The sequence below is a fragment of the Zonotrichia albicollis genome, chromosome 27 (assembly GCF_047830755.1).
Source record: "Zonotrichia albicollis isolate bZonAlb1 chromosome 27, bZonAlb1.hap1, whole genome shotgun sequence".
Taxonomy (NCBI): Eukaryota; Metazoa; Chordata; class Aves; order Passeriformes; family Passerellidae; genus Zonotrichia; species Zonotrichia albicollis.
This window is the reverse complement of record NC_133845.1, coordinates 7,393,567-7,409,020: the sequence shown is the minus strand read 5'-3', so window position 1 is coordinate 7,409,020 and position 15,454 is coordinate 7,393,567.

The following is a 15,454-nucleotide window of genomic DNA, read 5'->3' as shown; positions in this document are numbered from 1 at the left end:
AGAAGAACATCCACACTAACTCCAGGCACACAGACAAGCTTCCCAGTGCCCAGGGATGATCAAAGCGCAGCGGCTGGATGGATGCTGGGGCTCCAGGGGGACTCCAGAGCTGCAGCTCCTCCATAGTAAAGCCCATTAAAACAAACGGGAGTGCAGCTCAGCCCTTCCAGGGGGCCATTGCCCGGTGTTAATGTGCCCTGTGCTCCCCGATCCAGCGAGAGGGGAGGTGCCGGTCCGGGGTCCGACCCTGCTGGTGGCTGTTCGGTCTGGGATCGGGAGAGGTGCAACCCTCCAGCGCTGGAGAACAAGGCACAGGCTCACCTGTCCCGCCCAGCTCCGTCCTCTCTCATGAGGTCAGGAAGCTCAGAGTGCTGCGTTAATAAACAGCCCCACTCCCATCGCTCACTGCCGCCTTTATCTGTTCCAGACACCTCTTGCTGCCAACAGCCCCGTTCTATTTTTACGGAGCAAATGCTTTCACGGCTCCGCTTCCCTGGGCTGCCCACTTGATGTGTTGTTCACACCTCGTTTACTCTTCACACCCTCAAGGACCTGGCCGTGGAAAGGATCCCTCCCCTGGAACAGGAGGACAAATAGGAACCAGAGTTGCTGTCAGCACTTGTGGCTCTGGGGGGACAGGAGGGAAAAGGGCAAGGGGGGTATCTTTACTCCTTCAGCTGCTGCCCTGATTATCCCTTCTCTCCTTGTAACCAGTGCGCAGTGGAAGCAATCAAGAAGAGCATCCCCTCAGCCGGGGCATGAGTTACTGCATCTCCTGAAATTCTCCATGTGGGAGCACAACCTCCCACAAGGGGTCCAACACATCCACAGAGGAAGTTTAAGACTTGGAATAAGATCCCAATATTACCAGGTAGATTGTGCCTGAGCTCGTCTGACCCTTGCTGCTGGGCCAAAGGCAGCAGCTGTGGTGTTTCACCTCAGAGACACCTTTGGCTGGCTGGATGGTGCAGCTGGGCACTGAAACAAACCCAGGCTTGTAGAAACTCAGTTTACCTCAGGTGGAAGGGCTTCAGGCGAGGGTGAAGAGGAAAAGGAGATGGATTCTGGTGGAGGGTTTAATCCAGAGTTTATTCCATGGTCACAGACATCTGAATCTTGCTAACAGCTCCAACAGAATGCTGACCACATGGCCCTGGCTGAATTTAGGGACAGGGGGAGGGAAGGGACAGGTGAGCACCAAGCAGGTGGGAGGGGCAGGGTCTCAGGGGACGAGGGACACACAGACAGGCCAATGACCCCAGGCCTGGGGGCATCCTTTGAACCTGACCAACCACACGAGGACTTGCTGGAATGTTAAAACTGACTGACAGCCCAGCGAGGGGAAGAGGAGGAAGAGAGGTATTGCCACACCTGGGAAGGGACTGGGAAGTCTAAAACAGGAAATTGCAACACATTGCAACAAAGACTCACAGTCCTAGATGAAAAATTTAATTACTGAGCAAACTTTCCAGATGTGCTAAAGATTCCCTGTGTGATCATTGGGATCATGGGGCCTGGCTGGGTCAGCTCATCCCAGAGTCTTTAGTGTTGCCATGCAGGAAACACATCCCTGTCCTTCAGCACTTGCTAAGGCTGCAACAAGATGTGCTCCAAGTGTGGCTACTAAACCAAGTGTAGTCTTGGAAATATTCCCAAACCATCCATCTCTGTGACAATTAGGTCAGAAATATGAATCCTTTGTTATCAGTTCAGAGTTTTTCCAGTAACTTCTACTTAATCTTTGGAATGTGCACTATTCAGAAAGGGCCACAATTTTAATTGGGATGGGAACAAATGCATAAGCCCAATATAATTTGACTTTAAGGAATGATCCCAGTATTTAAAACCTATCAGTTTTGCCCTCCACCTCAGTTATTAATAGCATAGGTGCAAAAGCAATCAGCCACTTCTCTTGGGATAACCCAAAGCTGCTGGGGCTGTGTGGGGCTCTGGAAGGGCATTTGGGCACCTGCAGGTTAGAACATTGTGTGCAGATGCCCTGCTGAATGCAGCCTGACTGTGAGTTCCCACTCTAAGAATAAACACTTCCTAAAAATAAACCTGTGCTCTCCTGGCTTTCTTCTTTCCTTTGTTTTCTTTCTTTCTTTGTTTTCTTTCTCTCTTTCCTTCTGCCCACCTATCCAGCAATCTTCTCATCTTCACTTTGTGCAGATCAAATATTCCAAAAATCCTCTCTCCAGCCTCCCAGCACACAAGGAAAACTACAGCACTTTTAAGTTCACTTTCTAAAATCACAGATATGAAAATAAGCCACTTTGGAGCCAAGTCTGTGTTTTACAATCATTTACAAAGCCTGTAATTCCATCTTTATAACCATCAGCAGACTGTGTAAGGAGTGAATCACAGAATTGATTTGGATGAGGGAAAGGCAGCTTTTCCATGTCAGAATTACAGCAGGAAGAATTCAGAACTTATTTTCAACTGAAAAACAAATGAAATGGTTCAGAGACTCCAGAATACTCACAGGGAGGAGATGGACAACTACCACAATAGCACAAAGTTCAACATCATAGAACCTTTTCCTTGTTGTCATTTCAAGTCAGGTGTCCCTCCATCCCTCAGTCTCCCTAAGGAGAACAGCAATATTGGCACAAAAGGCATGAGAAATGTGTAAGACTTTCATTTTTGCACCCTCCCTGCCCACTCTTCCTAAAGGAAAGTTCCTAGCCCCAGAGGAAGTTACCAATACCCCACATGTCACAGGTAAGGGTTTGGTTCTTTCCTCTGTCATGGTGAGCAGGGCCAAAATCTTCATCTCTCACTGAGTGGTCATTTTGGAAATCCAGCTGGATCTGCCTCAAGGGAACATGCTTTCCCCAAGCCATCAGAGCATGGATCTCACTGACAATTATTGAGCTCCTTTTGTGCTCAGCCTCTCCTCTCCCTCATGCACAGCAACATCAGTTTAAGTGTTGTCATCCCAGCTTTTCTCTTCCCACAATCCAGCTCTTCCACATCGGCAGGGATGGGGACAGCCCTCCCCACATGTATTATTTCATTTAATGTTTCCAACCAGGCTACATTTTTCATGGTCTTTATTTGGATCAATCACACTAAAAGCTGATGTAGCATTATTTAATCTTTGACAGGGGGAGAATTAAGATACAGGTTTATTCACTTACAGAAAATGTCAGACTAGAATTAGACGATCACTTAAGGGATTGAACTTAACTACTATGAGAGCTGCTTTTTCAAGCAGAAAATGTTAATATTCTTGCCTTGTTTTTCCCTGGGTTCTGGTGGCATGAAAATGGGATTTATTAGAACCATGAGTAAGTTTGGGGTAAATGATGCTGTTCCTTTCTTCAGTGCAAAAAACTGATAGCTGAATATTCAGCACCAAACTGCACTAGGCTGGGTCTGGGAGCACCCTGGGTAGTGCACACTCACACACTGGAATTTTAAAGACTTGTGCCTGAGGGCAAGTGAGATTGGCTGTGCAGTCTGGGTCTGGTCTGGCTTCTGACAGTGCTGGGAGCTGATTTACAGAGCCAGGACAGCTCCTCTGCAGCTGAGGCTTTCCACACACCGAGCACAGAAGGATGGAATTCAACACCAGGTACTCCAAGAGATCATTCCATGGACAGCCCAGGATGGAATGGAATGGAGATGGAATGGAGACGTCCATGAGCCAGCACTTTGTCCTGGGGCCCAAGGAGCCAAATGGTATATCCAGGGAAGCACTAGGAGGAGCACTGCCAGCAGGTCAGGGAAGGATCCTGCCCCTGTGCCCAGCCCTGGAGGCACATCTGGAGTGCTGGGCCCAGCCCTGGCTCCTCTCTGAGCGGGGCCTGTGGAGGCTGCAGAGCTGAGCCAGGGCCTGGAGCAGCTCGGTGCCCAGGAAAGGCTGAGGGAGCTGGGGCTGCTCAGCCTGGAGAGGAGCTCCAGTGAAAGGGGCCTCAGCCCTGGGTGTCCCTGTCGGTCCCTGTGTCTGTCCCTGTCCGTCCCTGTGTGTCCCCGGTCAGAGCAGGCCCAGGCTCTGCTCCAGGCCCAGCAGTGCCCCCTGAGCCATGGGCAGGGCCTGAGCCCAGCAATTCCCCCTGCACAGGAGGCAGAACTGCTGCCCTGGGCAGTGCCCAGCCCTGAGAGGCTGCCCAGGGAAGGTGTGGAGTCTCCTCCCTGGAGATATTGCAGAACATGGACACAATCCTGTCCCCCGTGCTCTGGGATGGCCCTGCTGGACCTGGTGACCCTCTGAGGTCCCTTCCAGCCTGACCCATCCTGGAATTTTGTGGAAATCTCATCTTGATGCACTTGCCTGGGTCAGGAGGCCCCCTGCAATTATCACTAAATAATTAGCAATTAAATACCTCAGTAATGAAGAAGCAGCTCTGTAGCCCTTGGTCCTGGGCTGTGCTGAGTTCCCACTGATGGAACACCCAGGCACTGATATTTCCTCTGCACCATCCAGTACCCAAGCAGCACAACCAGCCCTGGAGTGTGGAGCTGGGATGGGGAACACCAGCAGCTCTGCAGGAACCCATCCCTTCATCTCCAGCCGGGCCTGAGCCACTGCTGCCCAGCCTCCTGCACCTTGCAGGGATCTCTGGTGAGGAGGGGGTTAACAAACAGCCACATACGTTTTTCTCCTCCCTAGCCAAGTTTCCCCCAGTCAAAGCAACAGCCTGTGTTCCATGGATCTCCTCACTCCAGGGTCACAGACTGCCAGCCTTGTTTTAATGAGCTGTGTCCTGCAAATTTCACAGTCACTTCCAGTCTAATAAGGGAACCCACAGGGGTGGTGTTTTCAATTTGCTCCTCTTTCCTGGAGAGTTTGTGCCGTACATCACACAGAGCAGCTCACAGCTGGTGCAAAGAGAAAAGAATTAGCTTGTATTCCCCATGCAGGGGTTTTATAATTCAATATTTATTAAGATTGGGGTCCTCTCATTTGAAAGGCCAAACAGTTTGTTTTACTATGTGTGGGATAGATTACGTTAATATAGTGAACAAGGGCTTCCAAGAACTAATTTAGAGAGGGTGTTGAAAAGCCCTGCACATGATAGAAATATTATGAACAAGTAAGAATCCTTAATACTTTGTCTAACCAAGCCCTGTGCATACAAATTAAACATAATTGGAAATCCTGTTCCAACCATCAGACTAAGGGCTACTTTACAACTGAAATGACACCTAAATGTCTAATTTTAATTTTAAATTCGCTCTATAAAAGCACAGCCTGATTGTTTTCCTCTCTTCGAAAGAAGATTTATGAAAAACGAGAAAATCTAAGCTTTACTTAAATGTATATGAATGAACACAGCTTTCAGCTGAAGCTCATTGCAAAGCAGAATTCCTTGAATATTCATTAATTCTTCCAGACATCTGATATTCCCCTGCACACACAGTAGCACAATACTATTGCTCAGTAAATAATACCAGAGTCCCATGAGAAATTCAGAGATTTGGTTTCAACTTTTAATCTAAAAGCACTGTGAAATATTCCATCATTTTGGAATATTGACTATATCAATATTCACATAGAAAACTTTGCATTAGAGCCACAGAACTGGAAAAACCCTCTAGGACCACCAACAGCAGCCACTTGGCAACAAGAGCCCACTGCCAAGGCCACACTAAACCATGTCCCCAAGTGCCACAGAATGGGAATTCCAACCTCCACCCTCCCTGCCCTGGGCAGCTGTGGAAGGGCTGGACAATCCTTTCAGTGAAGAAATTGTCCCCAGTGCCCACCCTGAGTTGCCCTGGCCCAGCCTGAGGCCGTTCCCTCTGCTCCTGTCCCTGTTTCCCCCCGGCTGTGCCTTCCTGGCAGGAGCTGTGCAGAGCCACAAGGGCTCCCTGAGCCTCCTTTGCTCCAGGCTGAGCCCCTGCCCAGCTCCCTCAGGAATTCTCCATTCCCTTCCCAGCTCCGTTCCTGCCCTGGACACACTCCAGCCCCTCCATGTCCTCCTTGTCAGAGGGGCCCAGGGCTGCCCCAGCACTGGAGGTGCCCCAGCAGGGCCAGCACAGGGAACAATCCCTGCCCTGGGCCTGTGGCCACCCCACGGCTGGCACAGCCCAGGGGCCAGTGGCTATTGCCCACCTGGGCTCGTGTCCAGCCACTGGCACAGCACCCCAGGGCCTTTCCCAGCCCCTCTGGCCCAGCCTGGAGCTCCAGGGGTTGGTGTGACCCCAGTGCAGGAGCTGGCACCCAGCCTTAGTGGCCTTGTTGGATCCAGGGACCAGCCATGCCCATCCCTCTGCAGAGACCCTGCCTGGCAGCACAGCCACAGCCACAGCCACAGCCACAGCCACAGCCACAGCCACAGCCACAGCCACAGCCACAGCCACAGCAATCCCACAGTCAGAGCCAGAGCCAGAGCTGTTGCAATGTGTTGTAACTTCCTGTTTTACTTCCTAAGTCCCTTCCCAGGTGTGGCAAAGACCTCTCTCCCTTCCCCCTCGCCCTCTTGCTGAGTGAGTCCTGTCAATCAGGCTTACCATTCCAGGAAGGTCGTCGTGTGGTTGGTCAAGTTCAAAAGATGCCCCTATGCCCAGAGGTCATTGGCCTGTCTGGGTGTCATCCTCCCCTGAGACCCTGCCCCTCCCACCTGGTTGGTGGCTCACCTGTCCCTTCCCTCTCCCTCCCCCCGGAGCTTAAAAGCCCAATCAAGCCATGTGCTCGGGATTCTGTTGGAGCTGTTACCTGACATTCAGACTTCCGTGACCATGGAATAAAACTCTGGATATTAACCCTCTGACAGAATCCGTCTCCTTTCTCTTCACCGTAGCCTGAAGCCCTTCCACCTGAGGTAAACGGAGTTCCTAAGAAGCCTGGACTTGTTCACTGCCCATCTGCAGCATCCAGCCAGCTAAAGGTGTCTCTGAGGTGAAACACCACAGTTTCCACCCTTGACCCAGCAGCAAGGGTCAAACTAGCCCAGGCACAATCTACCTGGTAAGATTGGGATTTATATTCCAATACAGAGCCACAGCCAGAGCCACAGAACCAGAGCCACACAAATCCCACAGCCACACCACACACAGCCACCCACAGCCAGAGCCACACCACAGCCACACCAATCCCACAGCCAGAGCCAGACTCACAGCCACAGTCAGAGCCAGAGCCACACAAATCCTACAGCCACACCACACACAGCCAGCCACAGCCACACCACAGCCCACCCAGCCGGGGGGCACTGGCAGGGGTGCCCTCCATCCCTCCATCCCTCCCCACATTCCCCAGAAGGACATGGACCGGGCCTGGTGCCAAGCTGAGCCCTGGGCAGCGCCAGCCCTGCCCAGCTGGGTTTAACCCATTCCCCACCATGCTGGGGTTACCTGAGCACACGGGCCGGGCACCAGCACAGGGTTTCTCAGCAGAATGCTCTGGGAAGGGCTGGCAGAGGTTTTACCAAGGCCCAGGTATGGGACCCACAGGCTGTCCCTCCCTCAGCAGTGTCTGCTGGGTCCTGTTAGGGCTTCTCCATGGCTGGGGGGGCTTGGCCAGCACTGCTCCTGCCTCTGGCACCAGCTGGGCACTCCTGGCAGCTCCCTCTGCTCCCTGACCTGGAGCCCCCCGTGCACCCCCTCTGCTTTCGAGCCACTCATCCAGTGCCTGCATTTGAGATTATCCCTCCCTGCATTTGGGAATTTAGCTGCTTTATTGAACAGAATTAAAATATTTAATTTAGTGAGATTTGGCATTAGCTCGTGCTTCTCTGCTGTCCATTAATGTCAGAACTGAGCTGTGGATCCATTCCAATAAATGTTTGTACAAACATGTTTGTATACAGATTCACGCAGGCTATAAATTCAGTGTGAGGCACTTCTCACTGAAACATGCACCGTGACTCACCAAAAACATGAAGAGGATTTCATTTTTTTGAGGGAAGAATTTTTTAATTAGCCAGTAAAGTTCAGGAGACAACACATCATCCAAGAGTGAACAAAGGCTGCTGTTAATTGGTAGGAACCTTCCAAATGAGGGGAAGCTAATGGAAGTATTTTTTTATCTGTCTCTCTCAAATATTCCTGGTTTGGGTGTTTTCTGCTTAAACTGTTCGAGTTAATGTGATTATTCAGTTAAATGAGTAACAAGAAGAGATTCCTCAGCAAAGGGTGTGGCAAACACAGCTGGAAAACTACAACATGTCTCCATCATACCCAAATCCCAGAGTGTGCTCCTGCTTTTTGCACAAACTGGAATGAGAGCCAGCCAGCCGAGAACCAGGAGGTGCAGAGGGGCTTTCCAGGACCAGTGCTCACCTTCTGGTGTGTACAGGGGACTGTCCCACACTTAGACCCTTGCAGGTCAGCAGTGAGGCTCGTGTTCATACACCCACTGCACAGTTCTCATGGGCTCAGGGAGACATTATTAACCTTAAACCCAGGTTTAATCTTCCATGTCCTGCTGGAAAATCTCAGAATGTCAAGGAAAAAATTCTCTCAAGTGATTCTGGAGTGACTTTCTGTGGCCTGGAGAGCAGAAGAACACAGTGTGGAAAACAAAGAAAACCAGCTTTACCTCACACCACAGTTAATAAAAATTAAATGTCAGACGGGACAAGAAAAAGTGATGTGGTAGCATACAGAGGACAGGATCCATGAGAGATTCTGAGTAATGAAAAGGTCAGGGGAACCTATAAATAAAGCCTGAGGCATGTGAGGTCTGGGGAGGCAGGGAGCTCATCAGGGAGTACAGAAACTCAGGCAATTAATGGATATGTTTTATGTAAATGGAGCAATTACTGTTCCAGGTATGGAACCTGCTTTTTCTCAGAACTCTACAGATCCTCCTTGTCTACCCCCAAAACACAGCAAGGGCTGATCATGGTCCCTGTAAGGGCTGGACTGTGCAGGGACAGCTCAGCCTGGGGATGGGGAGCCATTCCCACCTCTGCCAGGCTGCCTCGTGCAGGTGTGTCCCACAGCCCAGCTCGGATGTGGTTTGTGGGCTGTAGGAGGGACTGACGGGGGTGGGACGGACGGACGGACTGACAGAGACGAGAGATCTCTGGAGCCAGGGCTGGGAACTTGGGGTTTATTGCAGAGGGCCTGGGTGCAGGGCCCTGCTGGGAGCTGCCAGGCACAGCTCAGAGCAGCCCCAAAGAGGGAGGGAGAGCTCCAGAGAGAGAAGGCAAGAACGTGGTAAAGGGGATGAGAGAGTGAGGTTCCCATTACAATACAATAAATCTTCTTCTGTGCTGAAGATTCTAATTGTCACTAACCAATCTAAGATACAAATCCTATAGCATTTCCATACAGCCTATAAGAATCATTACATTGCCATACTGTGTTACATTTTAAACCCTAAAAACTCCTCTTTGGGCCCCTTCTGCCAAGCTGTAGGGTCTGCTCTGACCCTTGGGCCTGTCTGCAAGCAGAGGGTGTTGTTCCATCAAAAGGGGATTACCTTCAGCCAGCCACACCATTGTTTTCCAGTTGTTCAGTAACTGAGGGATCTCAAAGCTTGCTTTCATTTCAATCTGGCTTATAGTTTCCATATTCTCAAAATCTTTTGCCAGACAATCATATTGATAAGGCTTTCCTGTTTCATCTTTCCCAACAGTAGACCCCAACTTCTGAACAGAAAATCCTGGGGGCCTGCAGCTTTTGCAGGCATGAAATGTCCCAGGTTTGCATGGTTACATGGCCTGATATTCCCAGAGCTTTCCTCCCCCGATTGAGTCTCCAATTCAGTCCCCTCTATAGGAACAGAGTTTTTCCTGGCTCTTGTCCCCAGCACCCATGCACAGAGAGCTGTCCCACCCTGCACTCAAGGGCTGCACAATGTCCTGTGCCAGTGCCCCACCCCACTGTTGTACAAACCTGGATGAACAAACACATTAAATTGCAGCCATAAAGCCCCAGCTCCAAAAACCAACCCATTTAAAATTCAGGACATGCTCATGGGTCTTCTTTAGCTGGAGCCTAAACAGATCCCACAAAGCCACAGGTGTGAGCACTGGATTGTGTGGGGTCAGTGGGAGGCAGGGACAAACCCAGGGCTCAGAGTCAGCCCCTGGTCATGGAGCCTTCCCCACACTGTCTGCAGTGAGGGGCAGCTCTTTGTGCTGGGCTGGCTGCTCAGGGAGACCAGCCAGGACCAGCTCCTCACAGGGCTCACAGGGCTGAATTTTGGGTGTTTGATGCAGCAGGAGCTGCACAGGTGCTGGATTTTGTATGTGGAATGCAGGAGGAGCTGCACAGGTGCTGATGTGTGTTGGAGTGTGTCATGCAGGAGGAGCTGCACAGGTGTTGATGTTGGAGTGTGTAATGCAGCAGGAGCTGCAGAGGGGCTGAATTTTGCATGTGGAATGCAGGAGGAGCTGCACAGGTGCTGAATTTTGCATGTGGAATGCAGGAGGAGCTACACAAGTGCTGAATTTTGCATGTGGAATGCAGGAGGAGCTGCACAGGTGCTGAATTTTGGGTGTTTGATGCAGGAGGAGCTGCAGAGGGGCTGAATTTTGCATGTGGGATGCAGGAGGAGCTGCACAGGTGCTGAATTTTGCATGTGGAATGCAGGAGGAGCTGCACAGGTGCTGGATTTTGGGTGTTTGATGCAGGAGGAGCTGCAGAGGGGCTGAATTTTGCATGTGGGATGCAGGAGGAGCTGCCCAGCTCAGGCTCTGCAGACACAAGCCCGGAGCTGAGCTCTCCTGGCACAGATGGCAGAGGAGCTGTGTGGGTGAAGCAGAGGGCAGCGAGCAGCCCTGATCCCATCACATCAGACATCCTGAAACCCAGCATGGAAGAACAGCTCCTCTCCCTGTCCCAGCAGCCCCACGAGCCCTGTCCTGGCCCTGCTCCCCTCAGTGCCCCAGTGCCATTTCTGTCCCTTTATCTGCCTTGGCAGTGCGGAGAGGCTTTGCCAGGGAAGGACAAAGCCCTCCTGGGCTCCCTGGAAGGGTCCAGCAGGCCAAGGCTGTCTCTGCCTGCACCTGGCACTGCCTCCCCTCCTTCTATTCTGGGAGCAGGGCAGCAGCTGAGCCCTGCTGTGACTGGAGGCAGATGGGGCACGGATTCAGTGGCTCTGCTGCTCATTTGTTTGGCACAAAAATGACGGGCACGCAATGGAACAAGCGGCAGCACACACAGGGGGAGCACCCTGCAGCTCCCCCATCATTCATTTCCCTGTTACTGTCAGGTTTTCTCCTCATTCAGGGATAAATCTGCAGCAAGCAGAGGGTTGGAGTTGTCAGCCTGATTCTCCCCAGGTGCTTTTAGGTCTATTGCTCTGATTTCCTAGCGTGCATTTCTTGCACTTTTGGGAGGTGGGAATGGCTGTGTCCTGCTCAGTGAGCTGCACACTGGAACATGAGGCACTTCTGAATTCTGGGGTTTTTTACTATATCTTCAGACCAGTCTAAAAAATTACCTGTAGCCAAAATGAAAAGTCTTAATATGCATAAATATGAGAATTCATACAGGAGAAAAAAGCACCCAAGGCACACAGGGCAGCTTGGCGTTCCACAAATTGTGGAATTGTGGAAGCATTTGCTCCTCTTTGGGATGGAAATATATTTTTTATTAATCTTGGGCTTTATCTGCATTTAGTTTTCATCTCTAAATCACACAGGATATGAGGACCTGAGTAAAATTAAGAAAGAACAGATTTTAAGATTAGTATTTTTTGACATCCATCCCCAAAACATTCATAAACCAGGACAGTGAATTCAGTGGTTCTCAGCCTAACCCATAGCAGCTGTTTGTACACACAGTAAAAACACAATCTCTTTCAATCTGATGAAAATCCCATAAAGGAAAATATAATGAAAGAAAGATGGGTCAAAAATATGATTCATTTGCACTCCTAAAATGCAGACTAGTCTTGCTGAATTTGCACATTGTAACTGCAAAAGGCATGAAATCCTTAAAATATTCCTGCAATGGTCTCATGCTGAATGAAGAGCTTTATGAATATTTCAATTACAAGATGAGGCTTGAAAGGATAGAGTTGTTTCAATTTTGAATCACCCTTCCTTAAATAACTTGCCCTATTTGATAGGAAACGGGACTCAGTTAAATGTGACACAGACTGGGTAGGGATGGAGCTCCCTGAGCTGGAACCCCTGGCTGCCCCCCTTTGCTGCTTGGAACAGAGCAGCCCTGGCTGCACTGAGCAGACACGGAGCCCTTGTCATCCCTGGGGCAAACAAGCCCTGTCTGATGGCTCCAGGCCTGCCCTCCTCCTCCTCTGCTGCTCTTTGTAGGCTTTGGTAAATGGAAGGCTCAGCTCTTTGCTGTGCAGTGCTGCACCTGCCCCTCCTTGCATCAGGAGGCCATCCTGTCCTTTTGGGATTTGAGAGACACCCAGAGAGCAGCAAATCCACTGTGCTGAATGCATCAGCTCCTTTCTATCCCCAGGTACAGAAAGGCCCTGATTTCCTCCTCTGCCCTACTCAGAGATGGACCATGATGCAAATACTCATGAGTTAAAGCCGAGCTTTACAACCCCCTCATGTCCTGGTTCTGACATCACCAATCCAACCAGAACACAGCTCTGATTTTGAGGAGTTACTCCTGGTTTTACTGGAGTTAATGAAACCAGGCTGTTGGTTTTTTTTTTTTTCATTCATTCTTTCAGATCACCCAACCAGAGTCTGTATTTGCCCCCACTTTCAGTGCTTGCTAAACTGGAGCAGCTCTAGAATTGCATCCACCCCAATATGTGAAGCACAGATTTTAGTGGAACTTCGGATTTCACCTTCTTGGGAAAGCAATTCCATGTTTGTGCTGCCTGGTTCTAGCTAAGCAGGACAGCTCAGTCCTGCAAGGAGAGTAACAAACTTCCTTCAGCAAAGCTGCAGAATTAGATTTCACTTTTCAGCAGAAATGATCCACCAGCACCAGTTCAGCACAGACACCCCTGTGTGCATTTTCTTATGCACAGAAGTGTCTCAAAGTGCAACTTTCCCCTCCACTCCCTAAGGTAGGACTTAAAAAACAAGTTCAGGTCTGATAGTTGTTGGCAAAGCTGAGGGACACACTGGGCTGCCCTGGAACCTTTCCCCATTTCCCTGAGAGAGAATGATCGCCCAAAATGAAATCAGAACTCAGCCCTGACTTCCTCATGGAATGAAATGCCAGACTCTGGATTCTGCTGCTCCTCACAGCCACCAAAGAGACCAAGCGGGCCTGGAAATGGAGCCTGACTGGTGCCACTCCAGCAGACTCTCAGGAGTTCACCACTGCTTCCCTGGCCTTTGAATGGAACCACTTTTCTGAAAGCTTGCCTGGTTTCCTTGTACCTTAATTAAGCATCTTCTCTGTCTTCCACCACACTGCTGTTAAACACATCCTGGCAACCTGCCCCTCATATATTGCAGGAGATATGGCTGGCAGCAAACGGAGCTTATCACTGGGTATTAATTACTTGAGCATAAATAACATTCCCTCTTCTCTCAGGTCCATGATCCACCCTTTCTGATGGAAATATATTCATAGTAACAAGAGAGAGAAAACAATGGGGCGGTAAATTTAAGCCTAAAATGAGTGATGAGTCTTGCAATGAGTGAAAATTAAAACCAGAATAATTAAAATGAAAAATAAGGTACATTTCTAAGAGGGATATTGATTAACCCCTGCCCAGAACCATCTGCCAAGGCAAAGGCTGGGTTTTTCCACTCTATCTTCAGATCAGTCTAAGAAATGAACTCCAGTCAAAATGAAAAGTCTCAATATGCATAAATATGGGAATTCACACAGGAGAAAGAAGCACCCAAGGCCCACAGGGCAGCTTGGCCCTCCATGAGCACCAGTGGCACTGCCCAAGGACAGAACAGCTCAAAGGCTGGGCTGGGAAAGCAGCTGATCAAATAAACCACAGGATGTGCAAGGCTCCCTGCAGGGCATTCCCAAAGCCTCCCACAAAGCCCAGGTGAGCACAGAGCCTCTGCTGTGCTCCCCCTGCCCCTCCACTGCCCCCTCAGCTCTCCTCCTGAGGTGCTGCCCACCCTCTCAGCACAGGGAGCAGAATAAAGCCCAGGAAATGCAGATTTGGCTGCTCCAAAGCTCTCATGGGTGATTGCAGGGCAGGAGCACACCCTGGCATCCAACCCCTCCTGCTCTGCACTGCTGAGGGTCTGTGCTGTGCCATGTGGCTCTGCCTCTGTGCTGCTGGGAAATGCTCTGAGGGTGCAGCTTTGCCTGCTGGGGACTCGCAGAGTGTGGAGAGGCACCTGGGCTCATGGTTAATGAGCCAGCCCTCAGGTGCTGTGTTAAAATGCAGCGTTCAGGTGGAAATGTTTGCACACACAACACTGGCAGCCTCTGAGAGCCCCTGTTATGCATTAAGTGGCTCCTACATGAGTTGTGGATGGATTCTGTTGTGACTTTGCCTTATCAGTGATACATTCATAAAGCAGATGTTTTCCATGTTTTGAATATGTATTTTTAGCTTGTTTACTGGGTCCATTATAGAAATGGTTATTCATGGGTGAATAGCATGCTTACAGGTTATAAATGTTTCTTGTGGAGTATTAGTTAACATTTTTAAAAGTACACTGATGAGTGTAGAGTTTATATGGGGTATTTATGTGGGTGGATGTATCTGTGTGAGTTATTTCAACTCCCAAAAGAGATGCAGCTTTGTATCTAAATGTTCATTACAGCAAAGAGTGGATCTTGTATGCTTTTATTCCCATGGTTTATTGTCCTGCACACGCTGGTGAACAGCAGGGAAACTGATCCAATTGTCAGAGAGGACAATTCTGGAAGAGGTGCTCTCCCTCACTTTCAGGAAAGTTCAATACATTCACTAAATTAAAACTCTTTCAGGAACAGGACGACCCTGGGGCCTGCCTGACAGGCTTTGGAAGGGGTCCCTGAACCCCCAGAAACGGTGGCCAGGCTTCCCAACTTGAAAATATGGTTTGAAAATACAGGAAGCACATAGGGCGCCCCCAGCCCTGGGGGAGCCTCTGCTCTGGATCTGCTCAGCTCAGTGAGGAATGCAGGAGGGGGTTTCTCCATCCGCCAGAACCAGGGAAATTTCTGAGCTCAGCTCATGCAGATACAGGCTGAAACCTCAATTCAGGAAGCCACTGGGGCACATTTGCAGATTGCAAACACAGAACCAGCCTTGTGCTACCCCCATGCCCTGGGATAGATTTGCACAACCCAAACTCCTTACAGGAGGATGTATGAATTCCCAGACTCGACGGTCTTAGGAAGGAGCAGCTTTGTGGGATGAGATCTTGAGGGCAATGAGCAGACTGAAGAGCTTCTGGGATATTTGCAGGTGGCCATTTTCTCTCTGGGAGGCAAGAGCCAGGCAGGAGGAAGGTGAGAGGGGGTCCAGTGCCATTTTCCAGGCTCTGGACCTCACAGGAGGGACCCATCAAACCCCTCTCATGTCCAGCTGAGCTGGACAAGGCTCTCCCTGGGCAGGGTTTCTGTAACATCCCTCTGAGGGCTCTCACTTGCACAGACCCATTGCAGGTTTGCTTTCCATTTCCATCTCCTGCAGCAGGAGATCACTTCAGCT